Source organism: Aristolochia californica, unplaced genomic scaffold (assembly GCF_029961685.1).
Source record: "Aristolochia californica isolate CCGP_79_NKW_82.1479 unplaced genomic scaffold, dmAriCali1.0.hap1 SCAF_165, whole genome shotgun sequence".
In the NCBI taxonomy this organism is placed as follows: domain Eukaryota; kingdom Viridiplantae; phylum Streptophyta; class Magnoliopsida; order Piperales; family Aristolochiaceae; genus Aristolochia; species Aristolochia californica.
Genome location: NW_027181843.1, coordinates 25,001 through 41,118, shown reverse-complemented (window position 1 = coordinate 41,118; position 16,118 = coordinate 25,001). Strand labels below are relative to the sequence as shown.

Here is a 16,118-nt window from a genome sequence, read left to right as displayed (position 1 = left end):
TTAGAAAAGATTGGCATTGCTTATTTTTATTCAGCAACATATGAAATAGTCCCTTGATGTTGGGTAAGTGATTGAATCTTCGCCTTGGGGTAAAAAGGATTAATATTGGTGCGATCTGATCCATTATCGAGATTCAATCCCGAACCTCCCCTATCATTCCTTTTTTCGGTATACGAAAATAGGGGACTTAACTAAGTCAATTCTTATGAAATTTCGAATCAGATCATTTGTCCTTACTTCAACAAGGGAAGCATGGACTTCTTCTATAGAACCATTTCGTCCTTGGTCCCAATTCAATACTAAACAAGTTCGAACTAATTGAATATTTGTGTGAGAGATTCCTCGAATGGGTTTGCCGTTTCCATAAAGGATATAATTGACAACTCGGAGTTGCACATTATCTCTTTCCTGCAACGGATCCTGGGGAAAAGCGTTGCTAAATTTATGCCATCGGCTATTTCATATGTGACTACAGGCGAACCGAAACAAAATACTTTTTCTTGATGGGTGTAATCCGTTGGACATAGATCCAATTTTTTCAATTTTTTTGAGTCCTTAGAATTTTTTTCTCCGTTTCTGGTGGTACCAAGATGCCGCTATGCCGAGAGATTTTATCTGTTTCTCCGGGAAAATGGATATCTCCTGAAAATATTTTCAGTTCAATCTTTTTCTTTTTCCTCTCCACTCGGACCAATCCACCTACTCGGCTTCTTGTATTTAAAGCTATTCGTGTACCTACTCCAATGAGACTATTGTTCCGTACCATTATGGACGAAGATCCGGGTAAAATATGCACTTCTTCGGGAATGAAAAAAAAGCGATCTACTTTCATTTGGTATTTCGGCCTAAATTCTTTTGCTCCTCGATATTCAATCAAATCTTCTTTTTTTAGGATGAAATCCACCTCTATGGTACCATATTTAGTAATTCCTGAATTGCTTCTTCTGTATTGGGGATCGTCGAAATAAGCAAGAATACTATTTTTACGTAAAATACCAGTTATGAGTATTTCAATCGAGATACCAGAACAGGACATTAGTTCTTTCTCTCGTTCTTGATCATATTGGAATGGGAGTATGAATCTATTTCTTCGCCTCTTCCCCAATAAATCAGAATTCTCGTAGAGAATGGCAGGGTATATGAAATTCCAATGACCATTGGATATGATTCGATCTGGTCTTGAATAATCAAAACCCCTATCTACTTTTTTACCGAAAGGACCCGAACTAAACAATTTGTGTCTCACTCGATCATTAGTCACTGAGAGGCCAGAAATATATCTCTGTTCGACAGGAAGAGAATGAAACATTCATTTGATCTTGATCCCTGTGGGGGGAAAAAGGCACTATATTAGATCTGCACGGATCCCCCGATAATATCCATAAATGGCTTGTTTTTGGTAAGAGATGAACATTACCATATGTATATTCAGGTGCATGGTACACGTCGGTACTCCAGTGGATTTCTCCCTCTGAATCAGAATAAATATGTTTTCGAACTCTTTCTTTAAAATTCAAAGTGGATGTTCCAGCGCGAATCTCGGCGATCACTTGTTCTGATTCCACATATTGACCATTTTGAACTAAAAGAAAACTTTTTGGTGGAATATTCACACTATGAATAATGCCTTGACTCTCAATAGTGACATACAGGTCTATATAACATAGAAAAGCAGGATGCCCATGACGTGTACGTGTTGGATGAACCAAATCCTCATTTAATTTAATTTTTCCATTAAAAGGAGCTCGTACCTGTTCTGCAGTACCACCTGTGAATACTCCACCAGTATGAAAAGTTCTTAATGTTAGTTGAGTCCCGGGTTCACCAATTGATTGACCCGCAATGATACCCACTGCTTCCCCTAATTCAACCAGGTCACCATGAGTGGGACTTCGACCATAACATAATCGACAGATCCAAGATGTACTACGGCAAGTGAAGGGAGTTCGAATATATATTGGTTGTGCCTGAAAAGTTATGAAGCGATTGACAAGTCCAATCCCGATATCTTGATTTCGAGCGGCGATACACCGTAGACCCATATATATATCGTCTGCTAATACACGACCAATTAATGTTTGGATCATAATTTTTTCCGTCATCCCATTTCGGGGACTCACGGAAATACCTCGGATAGTGCCACAATCCGTTCTACGTACAACAATGTGTTGAACTACTTCAACAAGTCTACGCGTGAGGTATCCAGCATCTGATGTTCGTACAGCAGTATCCACAACTCCTTTGCGGGCCCCATAGCAGGAAATGATATATTCCGTTAAAGAAAGTCCTTCGCGTAAATTGCTTTGAATGGGTAAATCAATCATTTGTCCTTGGGGATCCGACATTAATCCCCTCATACCTACTAATTGGTGTACCTGAGATGCATTTCCTCTAGCTCCCGAAAAGGACATTATATGGACTGGATTAGAAGGATCAGTCATCCTAAAATTAAGATGCATTTCCTGTCTCAAATATTCACTTGTAGCATACCATATCTCAATGGATTGACGTAATTTTTCTACCGCGTGTACATTCCATAATGATGGTGCTTTTCTAAAATAAAACTTTGTTGTTCAGCATCTTGGACTAGCCATCCTTTAGAAGGTATTGTTAAAAGATCATCAATTCCTAATGAAATGGATGTAGCGGTGGCTTGCCGAAACCCAGAGTCTTTACTTGATCCAGTATATGTGATGTATATGCCATCCCGAAGTGATCTATTAATCTGCTAATAAGTCGTTTCATGACAGTTCCATCTATCACTTTATTGTGAAAGACCAGATCGGGCCGTTCCGCCATAAGTACCTCCGTATTCCGCTGAGTGGGATTCGCCAATGGGTTGAGTCAGTGATTCGAAGACTTCCTTTCCTCGATCTTGATTCACGTAGAAATTAAGGAATTAGGATACCGGTTGAACCAGGGAGGCTCGCCCGGATATCACATAATTACTTAGCTTAGGCACCGTATGAGTAGGCCCGGCAAAACCCTTGTATGGCTTCTTCTATTTCTCTATAAAAAGAAATATGACCAACTGTGGTTCGAATGTATATACAAAGGATTTCTTTTTTGACACTTTTCACTATTAAATAGTGTCCATAAATCTCATGATAGGTTCCCGAGGATTCATATTGAACTTCTCTAGGAAGTTCTCTTGAGGCAATGACACGTTGATCTAGTCGCCACCGGAGCCACAAAGGGCTATCTAAATTGATTCGTTTCTGACGATAAGCTCCAAGTGCATCATAGGAACTACAAAAATAAGGTTCTTTCCCTTTCGTATACTTATAGTTATTATCGCCAACTATTTTATTTTTATAGTGTCCGCGATTCCATGGATTATACCTATTTGCACAAATACCTCGACGATTCCCGATTGTTAATATATAGAGTCCCATAAGCATATCTTGCGTTGGTATGGAAATGGGATCCCCAATAGCTGGAGACAAGAGATTCATATGAGAAAACATAAGTAAATGAGCCTCCGCTTGAGCTTCCAAAGATAAAGGTACATGAACAGCCATTTGATCCCCATCAAAGTCTGCATTGAATCCCTTACGAACTAATGGATGTAAACAAATAGCACGTCCTTCCACTAAAATAGGCTGGAACGCCTGTATGCCTAATCTATGCAGGGTGGGTGCTCTATTCAGCAATACGGGATGCCCCTGCATAACTTCTTGAAGTATTTCCCATACAATTGGTTCTTTTTCCCTAATTTTACTTTTAGCAATCCCTATGTTGGAAGCAAGATGTTGTCTGATTAAACCACGAATTAAAAATGTCTGGAAAAGCTCTATTGCTATTTCTCGAGGCAATCCACACCGATGTAATGAAAGCGAAGGGCCCACAACAATGACGGAACGACCCGAATAATCGACTCGTTTACCAAGTAAAGTCTCGCGAAATCTCCCCTCTTTGCCTTCAATTACATCTGAAAACGATTTGTAAACTTTATTATGACCGTCCCTCATTGGTTGTCCGCGGATCCCATTATCAAGAAGTGTATCCACGGCTTCTTGTACCAATTTCTCCTGACACATTACTAATTCCCCTGGTGTGGATCTACTTGTTGTTAATGGATCAGTAAGAGTATTGTTCCGATAGATAACTCTTCGATAGAGTTCATTAATATCCGAGCTCATTAGTTTACCCCCATCTATCTGAATAATGGGTCTCAACTCGGGAGGAAGAACTGGTAATAAGCACAAAACCATCCACTCTGGTTCCACGTTTGTTCGGATAAAATGCTTAGCTAATTCTATGCGTCTAACCAAAAAATCCTTTCTTCTTCCAATTTTTCTATCTTCCCATTCATTCCCGGTGGAACCCTCTTCCCCTAATTCCTTCCATTCTGCCAATGAATGATCTGTAATAATTCGCAAATCCAGATCGGCTAATTGTTCTCTGATAGCACTCGCTCCAGTAGAGATTTCTCGATTTCGAAATGTATCGAAGCCTTGGGTAGTAAAAAAAAGTGGGATGCTGTATTTCCAGGATTGGATTTCATATTCGAATGAACCTCGTAATCGTAAGAAAGTGGGTTTTTTAGCAACGGGCCTAGCAAAAGAAAAATTGGGATAGGTTCCTATGAATTCCCCCCTTAAAAATCGGACGTGAAGGTTTCCTCTCATCCGGCTCAAGTAGTTACATCAAATAAAGAAAGGGGTTCTTTTTTTCCAATTCCCATTTTGTTCTAGAAAGCCCCATAAAGATTTACTCCTTACTCAAGTTCACAGCGAGGACCAACCAATATCTCATTATTCATTCTTACTTTTACTTTATGAATTAGTTATTCAATTCAATTACGACAGAAAGGAAATGAGAAATTTTTGAGTAGTCTACTTCCCTTCGAATGAGAAATTCCTTTTATTTTAATAATTCAAATAAAAATTCGAATATCTTCGAACTCACTCATCTCATAAGGGATTTACTTGTCTATGCATCGTTTCATTCGATCTTTTAGGTCCCTACTTCACCTCGATGGTTATGCTATGATATCCTTTGAAGCATATATGCGATGGATAAACTCCTGTAACCATGCCATATTTGTTTACTTGAATGGAATCTCTTTCGAAAACAAATGGAATGGCTAATTCCACGAAAGAAGTTTTTTTTTTCACGAGGTATAACTAGCAATTCCGATTTATCTATTATGGAATCGACCATGGATCAATTCCCTTTTCTATTTGGAAGTATTTAATACACCCATAATTCTGAGCTTCATGTTCCTCCTCCAAAGAGACATGTCAGAGTCGGGGGCATCCCAATCGGATTGAATGGGGTGACAGTTTCTCATTCCGAATCTGTAAAATCAAGATTTCGATCAAATCACACATCGCAGTATACTAGGCCTTCTAATTCCTTAAGGGGTTTATCTAAAAAATTCGCGATATAACTGGGAAGACGTTTCAAATACCACACATGAGTCACTGGGCATGCCAGTTTGATGTATCCCATTTGATATCTTCGTACCTGAGAATCAACAAATTCGACTCCGCATTGTTCACAAAATTTTGGGTCTTCTTTTTCATCTCCGATCACTCGATAATTTCCACAAGCACAAATTCCACTTTTAATAGGTCCAAAGATTCTTTCACAAAACAATCCATCTTTTTCCGGTTTATTGGTTTTGTAATGAAAAGTATAGGGTTTTGTCACCTCTCCAACTATTTCTCCATTAGGTAGGATTTTGGTGGCCCACGTACTTATTTGTTGGGGAGAAACCGATCCAATTCGAAGTTGTTGATGTTTATACCGATCGATCATAGAAGAAAAATTCGGATTCATTCCGATCAAGCTTCCTTCCTATGAATCTGGAAGTTCTTCTCAGATACAAGGAAATGATTCAGTTCCAGAGCCAAAGACCGTAGTTCTCGAACGAGTAATCGAAAAGATTCGGGAGCATCCTCCGGGTTAGGTATTGTTCCTCCAATAATCATAGTACCAAGTACTTCCTGGCGAGCTCTAATATGATCGGATTTATAAGTAAGCATCTCTTGTAAAATATGCGCAACACCAAATCCCTCTAGAGCCCAAACTTCCATTTCTCCTACTCGTTGTCCCCCTTGCTTGGCCCTCCCTCTAAGGGGTTGTTGTGTAACAAGTGCATAATGTCCACTGGAGCGCCCATGGATTTTATCATCAACTTGATGAATTAATTTCAGGATATAGGGTTTTCCTATTATAACAGGTTGTTCAAAAGGATCTCCTGTTCTTCCATCAAATATTCTGCTTTTTCCTGGATACTCGGGTTCAAAGACCCATGGATTTGCTGTTTGCTTTCTGGCTTCATATAATTCAGAAAACACTAATTTTCTCGAAGCTTCTTGCTCATATCTTTCATCAAAGGGTGCTATTCTATAATGTCTGTCCAGCAAGTTCCCCGCTAACCCGAGAGAGCATTCAAATATCTGTCCCACATTCATTCGCGAAGGTACTCCTAATGGGTTGAAGACCATATCCACTGGTGTTCCATCTTGCAAATAAGGCATATCTTGTCTAGGCAAAATTTTCGAAATGATACCTTTATTCCCATGCCTTCCAGCTACTTTATCACCTACTTTGATTTCACGTTTCTGTGAAATATATACACGAATAATTTCTGGATTATAACTGGACTTTTTTTTTTTCTGGATCCATCTCACATCAATAACCCGGCCCCTTCCCCCTATAGGTAATTTTAGACAAGTTTCCTTTGCAGTGGATACCTGAATGCCAAGTATGGCTCGTAATAATCTATCTTCTGGAGCATACGATGATTCTTTCGCCGCCTGAGGCGTTAATTTACCTACTAAAATATCACCTGTTTCTACCCAAGATCCCAGCATCACAATTCCGTTTCTGTCTAAATTGCGGAGTAAATGAGCTTCCAAATGGGGTATTTCCCTAGTGATTCTTTCAGGACCTTGGCTTGTCACATGAGTCTGAATTTCATATTTCCGGATGTGAAAAGAAGTATAAATATCGGCATATACCAAACGCTCACTAATGAGTACCGCGTCTTCAAAATTGTAGCCTTCCCATGGCATATAAGCTACTAATACATTTTTTCCCAAAGCGAGTTCACCGCCAACAGTAGCCGCACCACCCGCTAAAATTTGTCCCTTTTTAATGCATTTACCCCGCGTAGCCTGAGGTTTTTGATGCATACAAGTGTTTTTGTTGGAACGTTGATACATAACTAATGGAATGCTTATAGTGTCTCCATTACCTGATAAAATGATCTTGTCAGTATCGGTATAAATAATCTTTCCCTCGCATTCGGCTATAGCAGAAACCCCCGAATCTAGAGCCGCTTGGCGTTCCAACCCAGTTCCAACAATACACTTCTCGGACCGAGAAAGCGGAACTGCTTGGCGCTGCATATTAGAACTCATTAAAGCCCGATTCGCATCATTATGCTCAATAAAAGGAATGAGGGAAGCTCCAATAGAAAAATATTGGAAGGGAAAAATGCTTCGAAGATGAATCTGTTCCCATGCAATAGTCAGGAATTCTTGACGGTATCGAACTGGAACAACCTGTTCTTCTTGAATATCCTGGTTCAAGGCCAAAGAATTTCCTGTCGCTACCATATAGTATTCATCTATACTTGGTGCTAAATAAACCACCAGTACCTCTTTAGATCTCTCAGATATCTCATAAAATGGACTCTCTATAGACCCCCAATAACCAATCCTCGCATGAATAGCTAAGGACCCAATAAGTCCAACATTGATCCCTTCGGACGTGTCAATTGGACAAATACGTCCATAATGACTAGGGTGGATATCCCGTATCCGAAAACTAGCAGTTCGACCAGTTAATCCTCCAGGACCCAAATAACTCAATTTTCGCCCATGAACTATTTGTGTCAATGGATTCGTTCGATCCAAAACTTGAGATAAAGGGTGTAATCCAAAAAAGGATTCATAAGTAGTTGTTAATGGAGTTGAAGTTACCAAATTCTGAGGAGTCGGTATTAATTTATACCTGATTGCTCCACATATAGTTCCTCGAACCACATTTTCTAAACGAACCAGAGCCAAACCCAATTGATCCTGTAACAGATCTGCTACAGAACGAATACGTTTATTTTTCAAGTGATTCATATCGTCAAGTGTGCCCATTCCAAATTTCATTCCGATCAAATGATCCGCAGCAGCCAATATATCTCGTGGTAACAAAAATGTATTGTTCTGAGGTATATCAAGATTCAGTCTCCGGTTCATGTTTCGTCGACCAATCCTTCCTAATTCACATCTTTGTTGAAAAAATGTCTTTTGTAATTCCTTACATAAGGACTCCGAAAATACTGGATCCCCACCTACACACGCAAATTGTTGATAAAACTCCAAAATGGCATTTTCCCTTGACCCGATCTTTTTTTTTTCCTTTTCATTCAGGAAAGACAAGAAAATTTCAGGGTAGCAAGCATTATCCAGAATTTCTCTTAGATTCGACCCCATAGCTGATAGTAGAACTAGAATAGATATTTTTTGTTTCCTACTCACGCGGGCCCATATTCTTGCTTTTCTATCAATCTCTAATTCTGACCTTCCTCCCCAATCTGATATTATTGTGCCGGTATAGACAGCAATTCCGTTATGGTCCAATTCTGAACGGTAATAAATACCGGGGCTTTGCAATATTTGATTGATCACAATCCTGTATATTCCATTTACTATAGAGGTTCCCAGGGAATTCATTAGAGGAATATTTCCAATAAATACGGTTTGCTCTTGCATATCTCTACCGGGTTTCCAAATTAATCCTGCGGGTACATATAATTCAGAAGAATACGTGAGTGATTCATACACAGCATCTCTCTCTTTTATCAAGGGTTCCACCAATTGATATGTTTCCACAAATAATTGAAATTCTATTTCTTGATCTGTATCTTCAATTTTTGGAAACTTATGAAGTTCTTCGGTCAAGCCCTGATCAATGAACCTACAAAATCCTTCAAATTGTATCTGACTAAATCCAGGTATTGTAGACATTCCCTCATTTTCATCCCGGAGCATCTTAATTAAGTTTCCCATTTATTGAAAAAATCCCATTATTGGTTAAGTCTTTATCGAACCATATAGATCGATCGAGCAATGATGGAATGTATATTCTTTTTACTGAATCACATGAAATTTTATCCAATTCCATAGACCTATGAAATTGGCATAGACGGAGGAATAAAGAGAGATAATTTTCGACGGATCCAAATGGAGATGGATTAATAAAACATTCCTTGAAACAAAATTCTGCCCCTTAGCTTAGACTGATGGAGTCTTGTATAGAATATACAAATGGATCCAATTTCTACCTGTTATTATGATATTACGATAAGATTGGGTATCAGAAATAAGATTGGGTATCAGAAATAAGATTGGGTACCAGAAATAGATTCATGATTTGATCCATTCTCTATGAATGAGATAAAGACAGAATAATCCGGAACAGTATCGAGTTGGTTTTTATTTTAGCACTTAACTTATTTCATTGATTCCACCATTGTTCAAAAAAGGATTCACAGAGAAGAGGGAGCTCTTGTTAGTGTTAGTAGAATTAGTAGAATACGATTGAAGTGCGTAAAGGGCATTGTATAAGTATATCCAGATATAGCTATCTAGTTATCTGCATATCCCCTCTTTTCGGGGTGCTATATGCGAATTTCCAATTTAGATTCAACTTATTCAATAGAAAAATATTCAATGCAAAATTCAAGCACGACAATTCCCTATAAGATAAGGTGGATAGGACTAGGTATGCGTGTAACAATTTATGTTCGAGGGTTTACATATACACATATATGTTGTTATAATTGAAATTGAAAACAATTGATACTGATTAGTCGTGTATCAACTTTTTTGTTTTCTTATGTTATTAATTTAATTATTAAGGTAAGGAAAGAAAACGTTAGATCAAAATCCAAGAACTGTTCATGAATTCACAGGAAATAATTAATGGCTCCAATTTACTCTGAATTTTGGACTCTGTGCCTAGAAATATCTTTTTTCTGTTTCAATATAAAAAAAAATATTATGTTTTGAAACACTATACAATCAAGAGAACCCTGGACCCAGGGATCCCTTTTGGAAAGGGATAAAGAAACCCGTTTTAAAAATCCAACTCAAACCAAAAAAAGGTTGAGTAACCCCCCCCCCCCAAAAAAAAAAAAAAAAGAAAGAGTTAGGTCTATTTTGGATCATTTTGGCGGCATGGCCGAGTGGTAAGGCGCGGGACTGCAAATCCCTTTCTCCCCAGTTCAAATCCGGGTGTCGCCTGATCAACAAAAGAAAAGCTTCGGAATACCTTATCCTTCTATGCTAATAGAACTCACATATGCTAATAGAACTCACAAAATTCTTGCCTGACAGAAGCATGACTAGGGTTGTAGATACTGTATTTTAAGAATACAGAGGTTCTATAAAAAAAAAAGACTTGAATTTTTATCATTTGGTTATGGTTAAAATCGGGTATCAATATGAAAAAAAACCGATTTATGACTGATTACTGGTTGGTTCGGGCTATTTCTTTGTATTTGATTTATCAATCGAATCGATAGTAAAACTGAAATTGTGAGATTCAGAACTACGAAAGTCAGATACCTAAAATCGGGGTAGCCGAAGGAAAGGGGGTTCGGTTCCTAAATGTAAATCCAATCCTTGCTTCTATTCTAGGATCTGAGGGAGATTATAGGAAGCACTATCAATACTTCCTAATTACCCTACCTTACTAGGGTGGTGCCCACTGACTGAGTCTTGAATTAAATTGGGTAGGTTGGTGGGGAATCAAATTGGGAGTTGCGGAAAGGGCTAAGGATAGTTTGTATTTTGTATCCAGACTCACGAGAATCCCTGAGTACTTACTCAGGTATCCAATCAATATTGGATTGGATGGGTAATCAACTCTTAACTATAACTATTATAGTTATAGAATAACTAACTATTCTATATCTATATTATAGAATATAGAATCTAATTTTCTAATAAAAGTTGAAAAATACTTCTCCGTTTTTTGTAACACCCTGCCAAGAACGTAATGGGGTGTCCCCCGATTGTTTCACAGAAAGAAACAGAGACAGTAAGACTTGGGGGGTAGATAGAGGTATGTGATAGATAGTTAAGATAGTTATCTTTTACATCTTTATGGTATATATATATATTCTATTTATATTCCATTTTTTTTTCTTATGCTTATGAAAGCTAACAAAACAAACAATGGGTCTTACTATTCCTACATCTTTCATTAGTAACATTCCTTTAAGATCTCCAAGGGTAGTTGTATATCTTGCTTTTGCTTACTGCTTTCCGATTCGACCGGAGATCCTTGTAATTAGAGTATAGGAACTCTTGTATTCATTGGATTGGTTCATCAATAGCGTTAGAGCAAAATGCCATTTTGACTCTGCACCATTGATTCCACTATTATTAGTGATTAATAATGGAATAATTCCTTCATATTCATAGAGATCGGGGAGATAATTTACATGGATATAGTAAGTCTCGCTTGGGCTGCTTTAATGGTGGTCTTTACGTTTTCCCTTTCACTCGTAGTATGGGGAAGAAGTGGACTCTAGGGGTACTACTAATTAAGTTGAGTAATCAAATTGGATCAATGGTGCTTATGTTTAATGGACCGTTCCGCGAAGCGTTTTAAGATAATCCATTTCAAAAATTCTAGGGTAATCCAGTAATATATGAACAATGATCTTTCGATCAATATTTGAATGATTTGATTCTGATGTTGTTCGTATTTCGAAACTCAAAGGAATGCGCATGATAGGAAATTTTTCCAGCCGAACTCTTCCTATTCCTAAATATAATATTCGATTTCGATGAACCCGCTCTTACCATAATTATGGATATTACAATGAGGAGCAACCAACCCCTATTTTTTTATTTGTTTTTCCCTCTTGACTGTTCAAAGAGGAAGTACTGCTACTATTACGTGGATACGTACTTTCTACTGGAGATGCCATAGACGTAGTGGTTGTTCAAAGGGGTACTACGCATAATAAGATCTTGCGTCGGGTGATCCGTGCTCACTTAAGTTTTATACTTCTAGGAATCCTATTTATGCTTTATTGACTCACCTCATGTCATGGCTCAAGCATGAAAAATGGGTGGTGTTTACTACTTATACTTATTTTTCAAATCCGAAGAAGTGACTATAGAACTCCGTGGGGTATCTGTTAACGGCCCAATCAATTACTTCATTTATATGGATAGATATTGTATCTAGTCTATATCAAACCCATCCATTTTTTGAATTTATACAATACAACTTTATACATGCAATACAATATTTTTACAATATAATAATAGATAGTGTGGTAGAAAGAACTATATGAACCTTTCTACTACACCATCTATTATACTGTTGATTCCAGTTCTCTAATTTCATTTAAGACTTGGAATTGGAATCCCTTTTATTTCGTCAATCATTGATAAGAGCTAATAAGTCAAGTTTAATTCTAATCATTTTGACTGACTGTTTTTACGTAGATGATAAGTAAAAAAGCAGTAGGAACTAAAATGAACAGCGCAGTCGCAATAAATGCGAGAATATTGACTTCCATAATCTCATCGTTTTTTTTTGCTTCGCAATAACTCGGGATCTAATCCCATAGAAAAAAAAAAATAAAAATAAAAAGATTTCTCCTGTAAATTCAATGGGTGCATCCTGATGGTTGATACTGAATCGGATCAATATTCAATATTATATTATGAATATGAATAACAATATCTGATCTATTAAATCGATTCATCGTCGAGAATTGAATAGTATAACATAGGAAGATCTTTTATCCATACCGAATCAAAAATGGGATTCCTGATCTAATCAAGAATCCCATTGAATTTCTCATCTTTTTTTTTTTCATTCTTTAGTTTCTAAAATCTATCATCTTCTTTATAAGAATCATCCGACGAGGTATCATCTGACCTGTGTTCTGTTGCCGGCCTTCCATTGGTAACAGACCTAAACAGTAGGAGTGAAATGGAAAGGGGGAGGAGTTAAGCTCGAAGCGAAGTTTTCGTAATGATCTAATCCTCCTGGAAGGCAGAGAAATGTGATAAAGGTATGGGTATGGGATGGGTCTCGATATAAAAAAAAAGATCTAATATTCCGACAAATTCTTTCTTTATTGATTTTTCTCCTTCTTCGATGAAACCCTAAAATAAAAATATATATTATATAAAGATAAAGAAAATAAAGAAAAAAAAAATGATTCATTCCCCCTGTGGAAAAGAAACAAAAGGGACGGATCATTGTTTGATCCTTTACTTTATATTAAAAGTAAGGACCCTCTTTTTCCTTGGATTGGGACTGAAAGCTAAATTCAGCATGCAATTTGAATAAGAATAAGATAGATAGATTGTTTTTAATTACTTTACTAATTGAGATTGCACAAAATCGTATCTCGAAAACACGAAAACAAAAGGGAGTAGGTTTAATAGTACTCTGCTGCCCGAGTAACTATGTTACTAAGTTAGTTAATTGTGTATCGTAGAATAAACGAGTACAATTTGTATATGTACTCCCTGGAAACGTATGGGTACTCTGTACCCTATTCCATTTCATGGATCAGAAGCAATTGAAAAAGTCAAACCAGTGGGTCTCTCTTGGAATCCCCAGTATGGCGATACCTACGACTACGTATGCCTCTCCCCCAGCAATCGGTACTAGTTCAAATAATTGAAATTCCCGTCTTTGTCCGATGAGAAATTCGAAACGAAAAACAAAATAAAAAAAAATTAAGGATCCCCGCAGGAAATTCAATCCTGTCCCGGGCCCCCTCCTCACAGAAAATGGGAAGATGAATTGATGGATTCATCGGATCCGAGGTCGGGACTGACGGGGCTCGAACCCGCAGCTTCCGCCTTGACAGGGCGGTGCTCTGACCGATTGAACTACAATCCCAGGGTGAGGTATACAGCATGCATATATGTATTCTTATGCTTTCATTCGTTTCGTTTCTATTTACGAGAAATATTCTCGTGTTGTAAAAGAAACACGACTGATATACTGATATCCACATGGATACGGACTAGAGTAAGAATGACACAGATTACTGGTAATCCTACTAATATATTGAGAATCTATTTTTCAATGGAAAAAGGACTCTTTTTTTCTTTACTACCTTTGCAACAAATTGGGAATCTAGATCTTTAGACAGATCAGAAGATGTGAGAAATTGGAAAGAAACCAAGGGGTATTGTAGAAAAAATGGACCCTTTATCCCTATATATTTTATTCCCATATATCCTTAGAATACTTTTAGAATTTTAGAATATATGGGGCATTCTAAATATCTAAATAATGGGCATTTCTGGAGGACAAATTTGGTTATCATGGATCGGCGAATTAGTGGGCCGAGCTGGATTTGAACCAGCGTAGACATATCGCCAACGAATTTACAGTCCGTCCCCATTAACCGCTCGGGCATCGACCCAGGAAGAACAAATTCTGGGCTTATTGATAATCCATGATCAACTTCCTTTCGTAGTACCCTACCCCCAGGGGAAGTCGAATCCCCGCTGCCTCCTTGAAAGAGAGATGTCCTGAACCACTAGACGATAGGGGCATACCTGCCCGATCGCCATCATACTATGTTCATAGTATGAGCAGTTTTTTGGAATTGTCAATATAATGTAATGTATAATTATAATGGGATGACTAGATCCGAAAAATCTTTCCTGCTTCTACGATTCCATAGAATTTTTGATTTTAATTCATGAAATGAACCATCCCGTCCTATATCCTATATATATATAACGAAGTATGGGATCCCCTCAGGAAATGATTTGTTCGACAGACAGAAAAGGTAAGTCAAACCTTTCTTCCATTTTGACTCATCGACTCACTCATCGTTAAGATGGGATATAACCTATCTTTATCTCACACTAATACTAAGCCAGGAAATTAAAAAACGATAGAATGCTTTTTTTGATCGATTCAAAAAGATGATGTAGAACTGGTAAATCAGGGAAGGGATTCGCTGAAATATTTTGAATCGATGTCAGATTCGTACATGTATCAATCAAGTGAATCTCATCTGGATGGGTCAATAAAAGCAAAGCAATTAGTATAGGCCCGGCCCTGAAAGAATTCATTGCATTACCATTGCTATTTATCAAATATACAAAAGAAAATAATCATTTTTTTTTTCATAGAATCTCATAGGTATAGGTAAATCAAATTTCTTGTTCCTGAGTGAATCCCTATGCATACATGTATATATGTACATATAGTAAATATATGGATCATGTAGTAGACTCATAGCAGCGAGTGGCTTCTTCCTGAATTGAATAAAACGGGCCCTTTTAACTCAGTGGTAGAGTAACGCCATGGTAAGGCGTAAGTCATCGGTTCAAATCCGATAAGGGGCTTTTTTCATGAAGCTCCAGTTTGCAGTCTTAGTGTTCATTATTCAGCAGAGAAAAGAGAGATTTTTTATATTTATTTGTAATATAATAAATATATCTAAGGTAACTGCCCACATAATGAGTTATTATTTATTATTCAAAATAAATTATAGAATGAGTTATAGGTACAAAGTTGAACATTTGTTCATTATGATGATAAGTAATTGCCCTAATCTTATTAGGGGGACCGCTATGTTGTCATTACAGGGTATACTTCTCCTCATTTTTCATTATTCCTGTTTTTTTGGTCCTGGTACATATATATTTTAGATACCCAATTCAGATTATGAATCAGCAAACCAAAACATTCCGACTTCTCCACTGTTCCAATAAAATACTGTTCCAATAAAATCGATCGGAAAAGAAAATTTAGAAATCAATAAAATAAAAAATAAGTGGACCTGACCCATTGAATGGTGACTATATCAGCTATTCTTATATTAAAAAATATTCATATTCAATAGAGATTAAATTGTGGAAGCCGGGCCTTTTTTTTATTTCCTTGGACCACGCAAGAATTTGTCGATATTTCCGATTGAATCTTCTTGTTCCTAGATGACCCATAGGAATAAATCGCCCATCCCTTTCCTCCACAAAGAAATGTTTATTCCGAGTCACAAGAACAGTCTATTTTTCAATATCTTTTTTTGGTTCCAGAAAAAGATCGGTTTATATCCATATAGGACTTAGATATAGATATCGGGTCACATAACT

General features: G+C 37.3%; 3 non-coding genes across 3 annotated transcripts; 2 read left to right on the top strand and 1 right to left on the bottom strand.

Annotated features, from left to right (window-relative positions):
- Positions 1-10,187: 10,187 nt before the first annotated feature.
- Positions 10,188-10,259, top strand: TRNAC-GCA (transfer RNA cysteine (anticodon GCA)). The gene has a single exon. It is a non-coding gene; the product is annotated as a tRNA-Cys (tRNA).
- A 3,566-nt stretch (positions 10,260-13,825) lies between these two features.
- On the bottom strand, positions 13,826-13,899 carry TRNAD-GUC (transfer RNA aspartic acid (anticodon GUC)). Its single transcript has one exon. It is a non-coding gene; the product is annotated as a tRNA-Asp (tRNA).
- Positions 13,900-15,296: 1,397 nt separating this feature from the next.
- Positions 15,297-15,368, top strand: TRNAT-GGU (transfer RNA threonine (anticodon GGU)). Its single transcript has one exon. It is a non-coding gene; the product is annotated as a tRNA-Thr (tRNA).
- The last annotated feature ends 750 nt before the right edge of the window (positions 15,369-16,118 follow it).